A 19,247-nucleotide genomic window follows, 5' to 3' on the forward strand; every position below is an offset into this window, starting at 1 on the left:
ACGTGACAGGATTACCTGTGTCGCCAGAACGGCGTTGATGCGTATCTCTGGAAGGCGGCTGGGATGAAAGGGTAAAAGAGCATTCTTTTTGCAACTGACAAGGCCGTGAATTTCGCGGTTTCCGCCGTGAACGCGAAGGTCGCCGCGGAATCGTTTGAGCACGATCGTCCGAGAGGAAACGCCGGCCCCGTTTAGAACGCCACCAGATAAAAGAAGTCTCGTGAGCGGAGTTCCAGATTTTCTCACACAGTTCTGCCGGAACTGACCGCACCTTGCGTGTCGAAATGAGTTATTTGTTGCACTAGTATCGGGAGAAATGACGGCCAAAAGTGTTAGGAATGCAATGATACGGACCGCTTTTTATACAGTGAATTAAGAACCACAATGCTTGACTAAATTATTTCATTTTCATTGATCATTCATTCTGCATGTACATATTAGTCACTTATTAATCATGTCGTGTATGTATCTTTTTATAAATACTTCAAAAATGATTGAGGCTTTTTCTGACAATGAATCTGTAAATTACTTTGTATCCTTTTTGTAAATCACTAATAACTTTAGCAGCTTGCTAATGATGTCGCGCCTACATATTAATATAGAAATTCATTGATGAATCTTTTCGTGTCTACATTAATAACCTACTAATGATGTGTTTTTATGTATCTTTTGTGTATAACGAGCAGTATTATTAAGAAATATTAATTCATCAACAGAGAGGATATCTTACATCGTAGAATACAAATGATTCTAAAACGAAAACGTTATACAATAGAAACTATATGAACGTTGCTCTGATATGTTACTAAAAAGCCATCAAGACTATCTACAATAATTAATTCGATCTGTATTTTTCTTCCCATCTATTTAAGCTACAAAAATATTTCACTAACTGTCACCAGTCGGGATCTTATTTAATTACTTATTAAGAGATATATGTATTGTAATTTTCTATAAAATCCCAAGTATATCTCTGAATCATTAAGCTGAGATAACATACAAATACCTGACATATTTGTTTATTTTGCATACTTCATCAAATTCCACGAATTGATAGGGTCAGTAACAGCCCATTAACGTAACGCCATTACACATATATTGTAAGATCTACATTCACTTTAAAGTTCAATAAGACAAAAGAATTATATATAGTCTGATACCTCGAACCAAACCGAAACCAAAGACTTCCACTGTGTAACCACACCTCAGTCAAAAACCAATAACGCGTATCATAAAACCAGCCTGATGCCAAAGTACACGCTTAACAGAGCAAAAAAAAAAACGATGTTGCCAGTGACAAGGGGAACGGATCAGAAAAGAGGAGAAACGCTTCTATGCGTCGTCTAAAATGTTCTTTCAGTTTACCACGTTGAATAGCAGTTTCTCGCGAAGTACAAGCCACGTTTTTGACGAATTATACGACCAGAGAATGAGAAATAAGAATCCGCGGGCGGATTTGCGATGCGACGACCACCATCACCACCAGGGTCAAAGAACTCGCGAGTGAATCCTGAAAAAGAGCCGGCTCCCTTTCAAGAGCAGTTCGTTTAGCGTTCAGGCCAACGCACCGACGGCGCTTGTTTCGGTTCTACTTGCTGCTTTTCTTTTTCTCGGCACTGAAACCCGTCATAGGAATTTTTGCATCGCGACACGCGAGTCGAACAGAGTCGTTGATGTCTTATGTCGGAATTGAAAAGGTTGAAGCAGGTTCGTTGACCTGTTGCCAAGATCTGAATAATGCAACCATACGAATTGAATGACGGGGTTCGAATGTCTTTAAAGTACCGTACGTTGGTCTTGTTAAGTTTTTGTTGTAACTGTAGATTTTTGCTTTTTTTCCTTATTATAATGTCATGAAAATTAGCATAGTGATATCATAAGCAGGCTGCAGATTATTATGTAAATTCGTATTTATCGAAGGGATTCTATGCTTAGGAATATTTATATTTTCACTAACACGACGGTACAATTGTACGCTATACAATTATGGAATATAAATGACACAAACAGTGTATGAACCGTTATCCAAAGAAAAACTACCTATATACATTCTGCGCACGTTTGCATTATAAATTTCACGTAAATGCGACAGACGTTCTCATTCTACTCGCAAAAAAATTCACACTTATATTACTTCACCATAGAATGATTACTCTATCGAGTGAACAGTAAATGTTTCTTCTATCTGATTTCGTCACGAGAAACGTAGACTTATATTTAGGAATTACTGAATCCATTTCTGAGAAATCGACAATAGGAATTGAAATGAAGATACTCTAGCACGAAACAAACATGATCGCGCGTTGCAGAAGTTCGAAGCATACGTGGTACATTCGAACAACAATAGCAGGAGCATTTGGATGTCACGAGCAGTGCCTTGTTATGTTGGCGATGGGACGTGTGTGGAATTTGTAGAACAACATCGGCCCTGTTACATTATGTCTTCCATTCTCTCTCTTAATCTTTGACAGGCGATGAAAAGAGAATCGCAATCGGCACGATTCTTCTCTCGCGAGGATTAGTTGCTTCATTTCAATGAATGGTTCGATTGCATTCCTCTGTTTCCAAAGGAAGATGAATTTCCTTTGCCGAGGTAGCTGGGTCGGTATTATGGGTGCCTATTGTGAAACTTGTATAATATTACGTCTCAAGTTGTTGCTTCTAGAACTATCAGTCCAATAGTTCGATTGTACCTTGGTACCTCTTATACAGGAGTCACAATAATTAGAATGTTGTAATGAAAATGAATGTAATTCTCTTCTAACAAAAATTAACCTCAATTCTGTCTTTATTTTGACATCTGAAAAACTGTCATCTCCATATTTAACGCTACTTTCACAACAATAAAATAAGTAGCAAGCAATAAAAACATTCTATAGTTCAATCTTTTTAGCGATATCTCAATATTAATTTTACTTTCCTTATATTTAAACTCTATTTTCAAATGACAGCAAAAATTCTACATTCCAATTTTTCTAACAAGAAAACAAGGACTAAACGGATCTCGAAAATACCGTCCTACTAACACCTTTACCATATCTACGGTTGATTAAAAATAAAGGCAAATAACTCTCAGGCAACTAAACGCTTAATATTGCGCAACTGTCTTACTCTCAACTATAGCCTATCCAAATTACGTTGCAAAGCTCCGAATCGCAACCTCGGAATCAATCAAGATCTCACGTGCAATTAATCCAGCTCTATCAACCTACCACCGATCTACCAACCAACCTAGCGTACGATATAAAACGCACACAGGCACACACGTACACGTCTATCGAAACAACCGAATCATCAAAGAAAGGGGCAGTTGCAAAACCTCGCGTATGATCCTCTAATTAGAGATCCCAGCGCAATCGATCGCTGTTCGCTAGACCGCTGACCGCGTTATGCCACCGTGACTGGCAATTTATTTTCAACCGCGTCGTTTCTCCTTTTTTAATTTGGTTCGTTAAGAAGCCGCGTTTGCACCGCCGCAAAGGGAAGCTTCGCCGTGGTGTACGTACATGGTGCATCGACGTTTCGTCCCACGTACGTGCAGCCACGCACTTTGGAGTGTCGTGAGGGATGACTCACGTGAGAAGGCGCGTTTTTATCGCGCGACACGCGCACAAACCGATGAGACACCGTCCCGCGGCGTCACGGTGATCGATGGTTGGAGGACGCTTGATTTTTGCGCTCCTACCGACCCTCGATTATTCAATGGCTGGAATTCCGCTCGCGGACTCCGGTTTATTAATATCGATGAAGATCTCGACCAACGGCGAACATCGTTCTTGCCATTTTAATCCTTCTTACTCGCGTAACACGAGTGAGTCCTTGCTTTCGTGAATTATTAGGTTGCTCGGAAAGTTCACACAACTGTCAACGTATTGCGTTGTGTATATAGCAAGATCAACAGGCGATTATTCATGATAAACTTCTGGTAAAATGCTTGCTTAATTAAATCTCTGTTCTGTTAAAAACAAGATTGAATCGGAAGAAGTACTGCTGATCTTAGTTGGATATTACGTGCTATAATTAAGGAGAGAAATTCCAGATCGATTAAAAGGATGTTTTTCAATGAATCGATGTGAGGTTAATTAATGAAAATCAGGTAATCAAAGCTGAATTATAATTGGAATGTTCAATTCCATCCATCGTATTAGCAGCAACACAAATTTTTTATTATAAGTAATAAGAAATTTTAATACTTTAGATATGTACAGAAAGTAATATGTGATTCACAAAATTTTTTTTCGTACAATTAAAAACAACAAATTTTTTATATAAACAATTTTTCATAAAATTCACTTACTGATAGTGTTGACCACTTTGAACATAGAATTTCATTCCATACCGTTTTAGCTATTACGTTCAATTATAGTCATTGCTATTAAACTTTCCACGTCGCTCGTGATATCGCTCATTCTATTAATCAAGTATTATGAAACACACAAGTATACGTTAGCTTAAAATATATTGACAATCGTGATAATTACTTTAACTCAATAAAAGATTGCGTGCGAAATGTCCGTGCGAATCGCGCATCCTGACTTCCCGCGATCCCTGAACGCGGAAGAAAAACGATACTTCAACAATTTCATGCTGGAACATCATGTAATAATACGGTGCAACGACACCGGTAGAAGTAGGTATAATAAGCTTCCGTCAGGATCAACGAGCGCCCTGACGAAGCGTATTCCGACGACTCACGCGCATACTTTCCTCCAGCTTATACAGGGTAGTTCGTAACTGGTAGTATAATTTGATACGGGGCGATTCAACAAGAAAAAATAAGGCGAAAATATAGAATAAAATTTTTTCATACGGCGCTTCGAACAAAAGTAAATAATCGATAGGAGTTAAACTACATGTAAAAATAAATAAAAAATGTGGAATGATCACAAGATGCCTTGTTTTCGAGAAAAATAAGAAAATTGATCATGCATCATGTATATATCCAGAGCATTATCAGACTAGTTCTTAGCTAAACATGTTAAAACATTGTTTGCTTGAAAATGAGGTCTTACACGGAAAAATGTTACTTTATTTTTTTTACTTATTTTCACATGTATAATAGCCTCCTGCTGATCGTTTACTCAGACCTAACCGGTAGCCAAGTTTAACTGTACTTGATAAATTTTCAAACTCGATTTTCTCAGAATCGAAGCGTCATACGAAAAGATGTTATTCCATATTTTCGACTTATTTTCTCACGTAGAATCATCCTGTATCGAACTGTATCGTCAATTACGGACCAACCTGTATGTAACCATCGTAAAGCAACAGGTGATCTGTTCCTTTTTCAATGTGAAGTTCGTGAAATATCCGATCTCTTCATTTTTGCATATGAGACGCCGTAGTTTGCATAATTCGCGAAGATGACCGGCGCGTTTAGAATCGGCGCCAGGAAAACAACATTCCTGCCCGGTTATGTCAGACATCGAACCGGAAAGAGATGCAAACGTTAAAGTAACGTTGTTTCATTCGGGTAACATGATCCTATCATAGCTGCTCAGGATGAGATTCGTGGTAACGGTACACAGTGCCGAAAATTTCGTACCAGGAACCGGATAGATTGGTCTCGACAGATTTCGTCTATCTTCAGACATGTTTCGTCATAATGATCGTTCACTTAAAAATGACGCGATTCTCTTTGAAAGTCAAGTGTACTCGCTGACACGACTGGTTTGAATGAACTCGTTGGGTGTTTAACCTGTAACGAATCGGTTCTTATGGAACTTGAGAACAGTTAGGAATAATAATATCTAATTCTTATGTTCTTCGTTTTATCTATAAGAACATTATTAAATTCATTTGATTTCATTTGATTAATTTGATAGAAATTTATGTTTTACGTACTCCCAGCGATTGCGACTGTTCTTTAGCATGATATAATAATAATCATTAAAGAATTTATTAATATTAATTCATAAGTTTTTCTCTTTTTACATGTCGCGTCATTATTGTTAAATCTACTCAGTACCCGTTTGGAGACTAAATTTCTACAAATCCGAACGATTAGTCATTTTACAGCGCGCTGAACCGAATTATCTGAAAATCTCATCGAAGATCTTAGATCTCGTATATCACAGATCGTTGAACTGATCCTCAAAAATCACTATAAGTAGCAGGCATTACAGTCAACCAGTGAAACAACTGACAAATCCCTTTTCTTCGTACGCTTTCTTGTCCGGACAAGAAATTAATTGAAACACAGAAAAACCTTCCTCAATTTAATCTCGGTTCTCCATCTCTAAAGATATAACCAACCAGAAGAAATTAAACTTACAACTAATCGCTATACTCGAAAACCAAAATCCTTTTTCATTATTGAGTAACGCATAGACAACAGCTTCCTGGTTCCATATTCGGCATCGTGATCTCGATCAAGGTACAAGACTACAATCTGTTCATTTTTTCTTCCGATCATATAACATCTCAAGGTCCAGCCAATTATACGAATCATTGGCTCGTCATTGCCAAATCCGGCTACGAATGATCCATTTCCTCACGAAACACGCTGTAACAATCTACAGAGTTAAAATACTAGATTCTTATATACTTGTAGAAGCTTTCCAATTTTTCATCGAATTAACGTTTTCCCAGACAATCTCGAAAACATACACTACGAGTACTTATAATATTTAGGAAACATTTAGTTTCCATCTCTCTGATTACGTGAAAGTATAAAAGTGCATAAACATCGATTCTATTATTTTCATCGATATCATCTAATTATAGATAACTAACTCAGATAAGATCAGCGACTAAAATTAAATAAAAGAGTTTCATTCGAGATATATTTTATACACCTGCAACAATTTGGAAGCGTTCCAATACTTGTGAACGATAACGTACATGCATAGTCATATTATACACGATCACGATCGTTTATCATCTCCGATCAGGCAAGGAATTCACGTGCGAAGAACTGAAAATAGGAAGCGTGCACATCATCGTATCGAGTAACGAGTAACGATCAGATCTCACGAATCGATCCAATGGTATACTATCGACGCTTCCCAAGATGAAACACTAAATCGCTCACGGGTTTGGAGAACAGAGAAGATCGTTACTCACGGATCGGTATGGCAGAACATAATTATAATTTGCTACCGAAGGTCGGCTATGAGTTACAACCAGTGTGGGATCGTAATTTATACGGCAGCGCTGGTGAAATTACGATACACGGAGAATATGGGTCGTAACACGGGCGTTGCTTCGTCCAGCATCGTCGGCTCTATACACGACTGTAATTATTATGCCAGGTTTGCACGGATTTGCCTGTCCGTAATTGACCGGTCGCCCGTGAAATCGATACCTGCGAGGGTTACGCGAGGATTGAACAGGGGAAGGGAGGAGATGAAGTAGCGTTGACAATGAATATGGATTTATAAAGACCTCGTCGACGTTCGATGTAAAAGACGCGCGTTGTAATCGATGAATTTGTTTGGTAGACGCCCACCTGACACACACTGTGTTCTCGAATAAGCCTCGACGACTAATGAAATTGGTTTCGTGTATTAATAATTTCTTTTTTTGTCTTTACTCTTCAACGTTTTTATAATGTGGTTGGGATTACACACAGCGGGCCCGTTTTAAGCCGTAAAGCAATTTTCTTTGTTTGCACTGCGGCCTGAAACGTGACGCATCGACGAGCTTCGTTTACCTTTCTTTCACTTCTGCTTAACTCTTTAAGGACCAAACTGTGAAATAACACGGTTGCACAATAGCGAATTTAAGAATTTCAAAACTTCCAGCTTAGGAACACGGAAATCTGGAAGCATCGTGACATGAAAACTTGGAACGTTGCAAACTTATAAATTCGGAAGTATCGAACATCCAAACTCGAAAACTTGAAAATAAAATACGTGTCAACGCATCGTTGGTCCTTGATGAGTTGACACTTGCATGCAATTTACAGATGACAAACAGAGGAATCGCGAAGTTCAGGAATTCCATTAACTCGTGAACAAAATACGATTTCGGAGTCACGTACGAATTAGTCACTCTCATTGGAGCAAAAGTGTGAGCAGATTACGAGAAGTAGCATGTTACATGGTAAATGCAAAACATCCGCACTAGTGATGGCGCAACAGTGAAAGCTGAATCGGAACAATGGAGAAAAGTAGCAATCTCGTACGTAAACCGACTCACTTTTCCTATGAACATGGAGGACTAGTGTCGTATCTATTGAACCACGAGTCTAGCCAAGATCTAATTGATAAGACGTAACAATGTTACCTACTTGTGTGTAACCAGTTGTATAATCCATGTTACAATGATTACGCATGGGTGTACTTTTTCGCGAGACACGCGTAATCCGGCTTTCAGTCGGATTTACATACACGATCATGTATAGCTCAATATACTTAATATATTCTGATAGAGAGAAATGAGTGGTGTATATCAATGAAATTAATCTTAATCGAGATCCTTAGCGTCGTATTGAGAGTCTTAAGAAAGATATACAAACCAAAACTTTATTTACATTATGATTAATTATGATAATTATTTATATTATGATCAAATTATGTTCCTATTAATTCTCTTAATTATTTTCTTTCTGTGTTTTGTCATTCAAATAATAGAAATTCACATTCAGGTACCTGAATCGAACTCACAATCTACTTAATCAAGCAATAATTAAAATTTCGTTTCAAAAGAATATATCGTACTATTCTCTCTACTAATATGCAGCTTCCAACAAATTCTCTACACGTTCCTACGTTCCACGACCGATAGATCGAACAGATAGATCCTTGTTCCATACCCGAATACGTTTCATACTCCAGTTCTCACCGCCCTCTCGCTGCCATCGAATAATCTCAGCTCGTACCAGTTCAGTTCCTATCTCGATCACTTTCTCGGTCAATAGAACATCGATGCAATAATCGATATCGAAGGAGTAACGAAGATAATCGAAGCTACCTGAGTCAACGAGAGGACGATTGTGCAAATGGTTTCCACAAAACACGTGAAAAGTTAGCGACGTCGTTAACTCACGTGTACACAGGCGTTACGAAGGCGGGTCTCTCCTTCCGATGGTCACTTTCTTTTCGCCTTGCCTAAGATTACAAATCGTCCACGTGTTTCCTGACACGTCGAAGATGCTCCGCTTGCATAACACAATCATTCGTGGAGTGAAGAACATATATACTTTGTTTCGCGATGTTGACTAAAAAGAATGTACTGTATACGGAAATATTTCTACGTCAGGTGATGTAATTCGAATCGTGTTCATTTTAGGAAAATCCAGAAGGAAACTGACATATCTTAACGACAGTTAAATTACAACGTAGTTTGCCTTTATCACGAATAATTGCCTTTTCCAACAATTCCGGCTCCAGATCCACAGAAATTATATAATAATAATTATATAATGTCAATTATCAGAATGTTCAAATCCCAAATTTGAAATTTTTCGCAGAAATTTTGTAGGAATTTGTAAGGTTTTTAATATAAAGATATTTCATGATTTGTGATATGTCAAAAATTAACAAAATTACCAATTCATAATTTTTTTTAAGAAATTGTATAGACTTAATTCGTCATAAGCATAATCAGATAATCAGCAGTCTGAATGAATATTTTAGTTGTTGGTAAACCTAGTCTTAAGGAAAGAGGACGTGAAGTGTTTTCTCCGTCCCTGGCCTTAGGTCCGACACTCGACTAGCAATGTCCGTTATGTAATTCCTCGTGTAAGATCGGTTTAGTATCGATCGAAGAAACAGCTGGACTACACGGCACGTTTCACAAAATGTGACCATATTTAACGTATTATGAAACTGCAACGACTAACGGCGGACGATTATTATCGGCTCGAGTTTGATTCTATCAGGAATTAAATGACGCTGGTATAAAAACAAACACGGAATAAATCTCGTGAAACTAGCCTATAATTAGAGAAAATTATCGAGAATTTAAGACGTGACGCGAGAGAAAAAATAAACTCAGACGTAAAGAGTCTTTTTTAAGACACGTTATTTAATTTTAAATCCACGTGGAATGCGTTATATCGTTCCAATAATCAGAATCAATTGAATGTGTAATTTCCCAGCAAATTATTCTCCTTGGTATTTTCCGCTGCACATAACAATCCGTGTCTGCAAATTGTTTCACGCGGTCCCGCGCGTGTCTTCTCTGCTTAAACTCGTGAGCTTGAGGCGGAAGATCTCTCGCTTAACATCGATTAAAGAAAAAAATGAGAAACAAGATTGATGTGCAATGACTCACAAAGGTATTTTTATAGTTATCATAGACAAGCTTTTATGGACATATTATGTGTGTTATACAAGGATTTTTGAAACTTTCGAATCACATGATATGGAAATATTCATTGACTTTATATTTCTTGATTAATTACATTGTCAATTGCACGTGTTCGAACTAAACGTTTCAAAATGATTGTGCATTACGAAAACTAACGGCAAAACTGTAGAAACACTACTGCCACAAAAATCTTTTATGCGTATATATTATTCTGAGGATTCGTTAAAGTAATAATCGTATCTTCTTACAATGCCAATGAAATTCAAAGATATTTTCTATAACGTACATAATATATCCATAAAAATTTGCTGTGGTAACTCTTCAAATACTTTCATCGTTCACTGTACATACATATTTGATTAATGGACCAAATGAGATAGCCGGCTCGAACAACGAGAAAATTACACACCATCGATAACGGAAGCGATAAAAAGCGTGGGTCGTGCGAAAACACGATCGCTCCTTTATGATCGAACGGCAATTTGATTATCTGGCAGTGTCGATCGCGTGATCGCGCCCGAGGGTGACGTGCCCTGTGTAAAGTGACCGTTTAACGACAATGCACGCTATCAAGGCGAACGATAACTATCGACCGCTCACACTTTGCCATGAATTTGTAAATGAAATCAGCGTGAAGTACTTTCATCCTACAGCACGCTCTCCAGCTCGCCGTGAGTTGATCAGCGTACTTCTAATTAATTAAACAATTTAGAATGCTCCAACGTACACTAACTCGTGAAAGTATTCGAACACTTGTATGTCCATACCTTTTATGAATGTGTTATCCGTTACACATTCGAATTTTAGAATTTATTAGCACAATAATGAGATGCAACCAACGATTGTAATTTTTATACATTTTCAGACTGGTTATAAATTTTGCTAATATAACCATGCCAATCGTGTTTCATATTTTTAAAATAATTGTAAATGGAACTGGATCTGAATGCATTTAAACGAAACAGAAATATTTACGTCACGAACTTACTGAGTGATTTAATATTTACAATCGAACTTCCAGAATAAAATCTTGACGATAACTGGTATGTAAAATATGTGGAATAGTTCACGGGCATGGATATAGTGTGTTCTGGATTGAACGGATAAACAGAATCGGCACTAGTGTAACAACGTAGTGCACGAGAGGCAGGCGATCGTGTCCGGGTTCGTAGACAGAGTCCGTTTCTCTCGCACATTCACGAACCTCCATACTAACTTCTATACTAACCTCTATCCGAGGGCTTCTACGTCCGCCTACAGGGTGACTTGGCTATTATTAGAATCTAAAGTATCTTTGAACTATCTTTAGAAAAGAGTACAATTAATCTTGTATCTCATAAAATCCTGCCAGAAATGCCATAAATTATATAACTTTTATGAATCTCAAGATCATGTACAGCATAAAAAAGGTGGTATTAATCTTCTCAACTGTGCTATCTTGTTACCAAAGATAAAAAGCTTTGTAAGTTATTGGATTGCATTGAAAAAAGAATAATGGAGACATGCTAATCGCAGACGATGTTGACGTGTATTAAGTTAGACAGCACAAAGGCGTTCAACAGAACTAGGCACGTGGATTAAGCCTCGTTCAGATTAGTCGAGTTACTTGAAACCAAATTCATGTTCGAATAAGTGAAGTTGCTCGAATCAAGTTTAAATTGAATTGACTTCGTATTTAAAATGGCAACGAAACAGTTGGAGTTTGTTGGGATATCAATTATAATGTTTGAGGAAAAACGCAAATTTTTATCGGTTCGTTTGTAATTAACATTATTGAACGAAACGTATTTCAAGTTCCAAGCAACGGCTACAAATAATTAAATTCTATTAAAAACACGAAAAAGATGCTTAACAATACAAGTCGCATTAGTGATTTCAAGTTACTTGAAGCAAGCAAGTAGAATACTAAGAGCGAACGGTGAAACTAGAAAGGATATTTCAGGCGAAGTTGTAGCGTCTCATTCTACTTACTCTAGTTACTTACAGTTAGAAGTTATCTCTTAGTCATTTCTCTAGATTTTATACTATTAGAAAAGTAAATTAAATTAAAGTAAATTAGTTCTTTTATAAATTTAAAGAAAAACGATCTTACACTGCAATTTTAAACTTTATTTATTCCAAAGTTAAGAATAAAAAACTATTGAATCAGATTTTTCCTAATCAATTGAAGTTAATAATTGGGGCAAAGGCTACCAAAAACTAAACAACAGGTACATACTGCTCAAGAAACTCCAAGTCGAATGTGAAACGAGTTTCAAGTTAAATTTTACGTAACATGACTAATCTGAACGAAGCTTCAAACTTCAAATCGTAACCAAGAGAGTTACAGGTGTCTGTTGACGTGGCTCCTACGTAATCCTGCCTCCGGTAGAGGCACGATTGCTCTTGTTCGACAATCTGAATATTCGTCTATATCCAGAGGCATGCGGATATCCGCGTCGTGAACAACCGTTTCGATCGCGCGGTTGCCCTCGATACCCTGAGCGAGTTACCATGCCTTCCCGGACCAGTTTCGTTCTCCTCAGAGCCTATCGCTTCCTTCTCGTTCGCATGTCTGTCCACAGGAATATCGATCGGCGCACAGCGTCGAAATATCATCGAAGTTTCACACCTTGCACCGACCCACCCAGTTTCGTTTCGACACATCGGCTGTCTTCGAATGACGATAGGGAAAGTTCGCCATATAATGGCTTTATCGTTGCGAGAATGCTCAAACAGCGTTCCCGTGACATGTATAACACGCGTCACGGTGTTGCGTTTTATTCGAAGCAATCTAGAGAGGAATATCTTATCGATAATTTTTCAGAATGGATTAAGACGATCGTAAAATTTCCACAGGTATAAAACTCGACGGAGAAATGAGTTCGACGTGTAAAAGCGATATAAAAAGTTTGTAGTTCTTATTTGGATTTGTTTTCCAACTACGTGTCTTTTATACGTGTGCCAATTTTGCTCAATTTCAAGATTTATATGCAAATAAAAAGAAATTGAAAAATCGATATGGAATGTTGATTCGTTTTCGATTTACGGAGTTTTTTCTTTTTCATTAATCGTTGCTACATTGAAAAACTCCAGAGAGTATCGAGAGATTGGTCGGTTTTACGGAAATCCCCGTTGAACGAATGACGATCCTCGGTCTTTGCTTGTAGTCTAGGAAGATGAATATTTACGGGGAAAATTTGCATGCGATGAGCAATAAACTAATGCTAGTACCGCGTATAGCTCGTCTTCGCAGACGCTGGACAGTACAGAATACTGTCGTTGAACAGCGTGGAAAATATTCCGAGGACGCTGCCGCTAATGCACGTTAAACGTACTGCTATTGTAACTAATGTTCATTCAACGAATACTTAAAACATTCCTTAACTCTGTATAATTACAACTTTCATTTACAGTAACACTTTTATCATCCAAATTATTCGACAGATATTTAGACAGTTATTTCCCTGATTCATCTGCCTATAATATGACAAATAACATTCTGACATTTAGAAACAAGGAATGTTTTTTATCAATGGGATAACAGGGATAAGTCTATAAATTTACGATTAGCTTCTGATGACAGTAACATTCTACTTCATAATCCTAAGTATGTAGTCACACGACTACCGTAGAAACGAGAAGATTAATTGAAACGAGAAAAAAGATCGTCCAATTGTGGCGTAACACAAAACTAAGAGCGACAACTAAAATAAATATGTACTTCCCGAATCACACGATACTGCGGAAGAATAACAAATGCTTAATAAATCACCAACATATTTCTATTCTTCAAGATAATTCTGCGAAAAGTTAATTAATAAGACATTTCACTCCTCCGATACTTCCATTTCACGACAGATCAAGTTTTTACTCAATCAACCTGTTTATAACGGATTTTATGAATAACGGTAGTCCGAAGGTTCTTCTAAGACCTTCGGTCACTCTATTGCCGCAAGAATCACGACCACATTCTCCACGATCCCTTTGATCGTTAGGTCTGACAAAAAGTACCTAATCTATTTCCTGAATCGTATCGTGTACTATCATCTAAGGATCGTGTTTATTTTATTTGTTAAAACTATGTTTTAGATTGTAACAATATACACCGGGAAATAACGTCGCAGATGTCGATGTCTGTGTAAGGCTATAAAATGTATGCGATCAATTTCTAAAATGAACCGCCTGGTAAAATATATAGAGAGACAAAAATAGCGATAGTCGAACAGAGATGGGGAATGTCCGGCGCGAAGAGGCAACATGGAGAGGAAGATCGGAGGTAGCCAATCCCTTTTGGCCTTGCTCGCGATCGGAAATGATCGATATACACGAGCCTGGCGGACGTTCGAATTCCTTACGCGCACGCTTCGAAACGTGGATCAGGAAGCTGTCGAAAGCTTGGCCTTGCTTTGCCAAAAGAAGACGAATAGAACGGCCGACAAAATTGCGAGCAGGTAGAAAGAACAGACTACAAGAGGGAAGGCGAATTAGCTTCCGACACGTTCGACAACGCACCGTCACCCTTGGACGCTTTATCCAGTGCCTGTTCACCCGCGGTAACAACGGAAACGGTCGGTTTGCATGCGATCAATATCGTTTCTGAGTCATCGATGACTCGTTTCGGCTTCGCTCGGTGCATTTGGAAGGGGCTTTTAACACACCGTGTGCCGGACCTGCATTTCACTTTCCCCCCCTCGTTTATTAGCGTTTAAAATAGCAGTGGATTGTTTGGAAAGAATGCACTGTTGTGGAATTTTCGGAAAATTAAAAAATAGTATACTTGGATATTTTGTCGTTCTTAGATAGCTCTTGTTATCTGTGTTTCTAAATAACTTTATCGATAATGAATTGTTTAACGAGGTTTTTATATAGTTTGCAGAGATCAGAATAAATGAAAGTGTGATATAATTGAAAGAAGAAAGAATCGTCCGTGAATCATTGAGAAATTGAGAGTCGTTCAAGAATTAGCGAGGATTTTGAGAAGATCCAAAGTTCATTGTCTGTTTTAATCTATATTTCATGAAAAAAACCTGCGTCGCAACTGAACGTTCCTATAGGAAGATTCTTAAGTGAACTTGTTGAATAGAATTAAAAGAAATCCTAAAATTATTTTAAATTGAGGAAAAAAGAACATTCTAAATATGTCTGTTATATAACTACCAAATAGAACTTAAAGTATGTTAACAACTTAAAGTATGTTATCGATGAAAATTATAATATAAGTTTACCAGGATATCAAGTGGCAGCGAATGTATTAAGGAAACATCTTTCGATACTTGAGAAGGGATTTTACTTATTTTATTTTACTTTTCTTCCAAATATTAATTGAAGTATGGTATTAAATGATAGCTTTTGACACCGAGTCGGTCATTAATTCTTGTCAAAAAAAAAAAAAATCACCCTACCCAATAGAGCAACAGCAAATACATGCTTAATGATAGCCTCGGTACACGATAAATTAATAAAAGTATCATGATAATTACACAGTAAAAGGTGATTGATTTAGAGACAATGGGTCAAATCGACGATTACACGTATCTTTAATAAAGATCGTACGTAGTCTAGACGTAGTCTGCGCGATAACAGGATCTTCAGGCGCGATGATTAATCATAAATTACGAAACGCGACTAATAACTTTAATTACCTTCGGTATGCTCGCATTCAGCCGCGACTGTTGACAAGCAGGAATTACACCTCGGTTGCCACAATATGGATTTACGAGAAACACTGAAACGAAGAAATGAGGAGAAGAGTCGGTGGGAATCGAGCACGATCGACCATTCAACGAGATACTGTTACTTCTACAACGAATTTTCTGCAACAACACGCGATTTCCATTTTCCATAAAATATTTATCAGAGAAGAATCATACACGCGGGAAGAAAACTTGGCAAAAAGAACTTCTCTTTCCTGACATGCACAAGCATATTTATACCTATATATAGTCAGAGCTCTGTACTTGCACACGCGATTGGAACAAGGCGACAAGAGTTTTCACAATTTCTCCGAGCGGACAAAGCGCGGAAAAGGATCGAATTATGTCCGTCAAGGAGGATCAAGCAACACCTTTTGCCGTTGTACGATTAAGTAACGACTCGTTTACCGATTAACCAATTATCTTTGCGCCCGCGATTCGCGGGCGTACATGCAGCCTTGCGATTACTCAATAATATGTACCTCGCCTCGTCGACGCCTTTCTCTTTATTATGAAAAATCCGCGCACAATTCGCCGGGTCTGGCATGCTCTTGCGTCGCGGATGGAAGGTCAGAGGCGAGTTGGAGCCAGAAATCGATGCAACGAGATGGAAGGCACGCGCCACGATTCGCTTCGAAGTAAAATTTTGCAAATGAGGCGCGTCCGTGATCGCTTTAAGATCGCTCGTGTCGTTTCAGCCACGTAACACGTTCTCGCCTTGGAAAAACCGGAGGCTGAATAGGTTGTTCGTCTCTTTGACGATCACACGCGATCGTTTCGTTAGATCACGACCTCGTTAGATCGTAAAGTGCTGAAAAGGAAGCGGCCAGGACGGAAGCAACCGAAGTCCTTGCCAGAAATAGAGCGAGCCGAGCTCCTGTCTGGCTCCTGAGCGGAATATTTAATCGCGAGCAGGCCCGAACAGCGATCTAATTCCCGCGCCACGGTTAACACGCACGGTGTCCTCGCTCGCAGAAAACGCGTGACTCAAGCCTCCGATTCTCGCGAGACGATACGTCGAAACGTTTCCGAGAAACTATTAAACCGATTCGAGGATCTGCACGAATCGAACTGTGGTCAAAGATGAACGTAATCATGAAATATGACCATCACGTTACTCAAGGCCACGTGAAACAAGTCGAAGTCGATAAACATTACGCAAACGATATTTCCTCGTGATACAACCACGCGATTACGTTCTCCTTCCTATCGTTCAATTTTTGGCAGTCACGATGACGAAGTGTTTCGCGTTTTTCGTGTTACGAATGGTTCGATGATTTTTCTGACAGGTGCATCTGGCGATGGATTATCCAACCATCTCCGGCATTCCAGCACGATGATTCGAGTTTCCAAGAAGAGAGTCGGATGAAACGTTTCGACGACATGGTCGTCGTATTAAAACGTAAATCCAGGACCCTGTGCAACGAGCCGCGACACGCGATCACCTAAGAAGCTTCTTGTGACCCGGATTTGAAGTCGTGATTGCCTGTTCTAATGGGACGTTATCGTGATACGTTTGCCTGCCGAGATTACCTGCCTGGGAATCTGCCTCCCACGCGAACACCGTATACCTGTATCGGCGATTATGAAACGAGGATTATGCACATGATCGCCGGCAATAAATGCGCTCTCTAATTTTCGCAAACGTGGATAAATAGGGCGCGTTTCAATCTAATTAAGATTCTCTAGGGTTCTTCGAGAAAAATTGCCGCGGCAATTCTTTGTAGGAGAGTCGATATAGATCTGGGGTAGTTGATATTGAGCTTAATAAATGGTTCTGCTTATTTTTTGAATTATAACGTTAGCGTGAAGAAGGAGGGAGTTGTTGGATTTATGATCTTGTAGGCGGTAATATTTTTCGAATTTTTCTATGCAGGAATTTATGAGCTTATGGCTGGCAATAATTTCCGAATTTTTCTATAGTGATATAGTAGCGCATAATACCTATAAAAGCACCTGCACCGTTTAAAAGGATAGATGAAGCTGTCGAAAGTATAACTTAGTTTAAAGACAAACTTGAAGGCACAGATTCGACTTATTACTATATCGTGGAGTCGTCAAGAAAAATGTAAAAATTTAATAATTTAAAAAAGAAACAAAAATTCTATTCAATCATATTCACAAACTATTCAATAATTAATATTTAAGAAAAACAGAATTTCTCATCAGTATTTAACATTATTAATAAATAGATAAATAAATATATATATATGCATATACATATTAAAATAACAATGTAAGAAAATATTGCAAAAAAGTTTCCCGTATTAACATTTTACGGAAGCAACTCATCTGGTAGCGTACATATCGTATTTCAAGTCTCCTGCGGTTAGGGGTAAACAAGAAAAGTGCACGATTCCCGAGGAAGCCTGACGCGTCTGGCCGCCACCCTTCGGTTCGTTCATCAATAAAACATCTGCGAGCAAGATTAAAAGGACAGAGAAGGAACGAGACTCTCCTACCGTCGTACCTACGCATACCTGCACGAAAACATGGAACAGGTTTGCGAGCAGGAGGATCCGCTCCACGATGTCATTCCGATGCCCACGTAAAACCCACCAGATTAGTATCATCGACTTCGCCAGAATCCAACGGCTAACAGATATACATAGAAAAATCAGGGGAACAGTCAAATCAAAATTCAAGATAATACAGCAGGATAAAGTGAAAAAACATCGAAAAACAACGCGTATTGAATTTTACCAGACGCAGAAAGCGTATCTTGACGGTTCTTATCTGCCAAGAATCGTCTGTAAAGACCACCTTCTCCATAGAGACGACCAGTGGAAAATAATTCAGCGGTGCTCGTACGGAACAAGCCATTTAAATAAAACGAACGTGATAAAACAGAAAATACGAGCCGATACTACGTTCGTTTCCTTAACTCGGTAACACCAAACGAGGCAACGAGACTGAGAAAAATTACCGAGATAAGCCACGAATTCTATATCTTCGACACGCTTTTATCCTGAGAAACGCACAGGACTAATCCGTGGGACTGGATAGGGCGGACGAAGCAGAATTCTCGGCTGGTCCCGTATTCCTGGCTTCGTCCTTGCGCCTAGACCTGCCACCTCCGTGTATCTACGTGTCCCTGTGTATTCCTGGTAAACGCGTACACACACGCACAGTCCAGGGAGGAAGAGAAAAAAAGATCGATCCTCTCGGCCGTGGTGTGCCGCGGAGAGTTGGCCGCGTGCAGGATCGACGTGCCGTGAGCGCGCTCGCTCGTCTCTCCAGGGTGGGAGATACGAAGGTATAAAACCGATCTGGCCGACTGCTGGCAGCCAGTCCAAAGGCCAGATGTGGCGGCGG

General features: G+C 38.8%; 1 protein-coding gene across 2 annotated transcripts in view; it reads right to left on the reverse strand.

Annotated features, from left to right (window-relative positions):
- The window catches only part of LOC100750104 (nuclear migration protein nudC), a 104,906-nt gene that overhangs the window by 64,212 nt on the left and 21,447 nt on the right, over positions 1 to 19,247 (reverse strand). The window lies entirely within an intron of this gene.

Source organism: Bombus impatiens, unplaced genomic scaffold (genome assembly GCF_000188095.3).
Source record: "Bombus impatiens unplaced genomic scaffold, BIMP_2.2 scf_0091, whole genome shotgun sequence".
NCBI lineage: Eukaryota > Metazoa > Arthropoda > Insecta > Hymenoptera > Apidae > Bombus > Bombus impatiens.